The sequence below is a fragment of the Macaca thibetana genome, chromosome 2, assembly GCF_024542745.1.
Source record: "Macaca thibetana thibetana isolate TM-01 chromosome 2, ASM2454274v1, whole genome shotgun sequence".
NCBI lineage: Eukaryota > Metazoa > Chordata > Mammalia > Primates > Cercopithecidae > Macaca > Macaca thibetana.
The window spans coordinates 30216733-30218314 of NC_065579.1; positions in this window are offsets into that span (position 1 = coordinate 30216733).

The window sequence follows — 1582 nt, forward strand, 5'->3', positions numbered from 1 at the left end:
CATACAAACGCAGGTCCATCCATCCTCACAAAGGCCACCGATGAAGAAATCAGCTCTACAGGCCTTGCCAAAAGTTTTGGTTGCGGTCTCTGATATAGCGGTACCTATTCATCAGAAAAAAAAGCCCATTTTATCCTCCTGGGCTGTCAGTCTTAGAGCTTTCATAAACATTAAATTAATTTAAAAATCTAGAGCTTCTCAATGGAATTACAGTCCTCTAACTCAGTTGCCAGTTACTTATTCTGTATTAATAATCCCATTCTATGACCGGCCATTGGATATAGAGGAGTTGATCTCATAAAATGTTAAAGTAAACTGGTTTCATTCCCAAGAGGACCCAGTGTGACAGAACATATTACAGAAGATTGACAAGAAAATATTTGGGGAGCCAGGACATTCTCTGGAGCAGCATAAGATATTTAAATGACTGATCTGGAGTGAGGTGATACTTCATAGAAAAGAATGGCTGGCACAAAGAAACTTTTCTGTGAATAATATCCCTCAACCAATCATGTAGGGAAAGTAACTAAATCTAATGATGTTTAGCTTCATCATCCCTCATTTAGATTTTCATTAGCAAATATTTTTCCTCACCATTACCAGAAAGCATCATTTTCTAAATATGAGGCTACCATAAACATGAGGTATTCAAATCTTAGAAAAAGCAGTCTAGACCTCATGATCTTTTGAGTAACTTTAGGGTCTTAGAGTGTTTCTAGGACTTAGACCTAGAAACACTACAAGGCTGTGGACTTGCTCTAACCAGTGTGTTTAATAAATCACAAACCTCTGTGCAGACCCAGCTGAACAAGGATTGATGCACAGAGGACTTGGAAAGTCATTCTGCACATCAAGCAGAGGGTGGGGTGGCCCACAAGGCACCTCCTATAGAATTGATCATATCTTGCTTTTTATGAGCCCAGAAATTAGTTCTACAGATGCTGGTTTACTGTGAAGACATTTGAGTTATTCCTCAAGGTAAATTACAAGTTCAGAACCCCTCATAAACTATATTTTACTAATTCTTAGAACATTCCCATGACATACAGAAGACACAGTAGCTCTCATTATCTTCCTATCATACTCTTCCTCGACTTCTAAAAGCATGCATGCACACAGGCACACACACACAGACACACACACACACACCCCACATGGTTATATGCAAAACCCATATTAACCTGTCTAAGTTCTTATCCCCCTGGTAGGGTGATTATTCAGGGATGGGTGTATGACCAGGGATGGAACAATCAGAGCCTTTCCCTGGGGTAATTCTAATTGACACTACTGAGGGAGGCTCTTGCCTTTTAGGTCTCAGAGCTAGAAGGATATGAACCTAAGGCTAATGGTAATCATAATTTTTTCCATATAAAGACAGCTATCTGCTGTAGAAGCGAATGAAACCAAGCAAAGACAACCTGGACAGAGAAAGAGAGCGCATTGCAGAACGGGGTCCCCTGGGCAAGTCTCAGGCTCCAAAGTTGCCCAGTTCCTTCTCAAGCTCTGGATTCAGACTCTGTTAACTGATCCTGCATCCTTCCAATGGAGCCTTTTTTTTTTTTAACTTAAACTAATCTGAGCT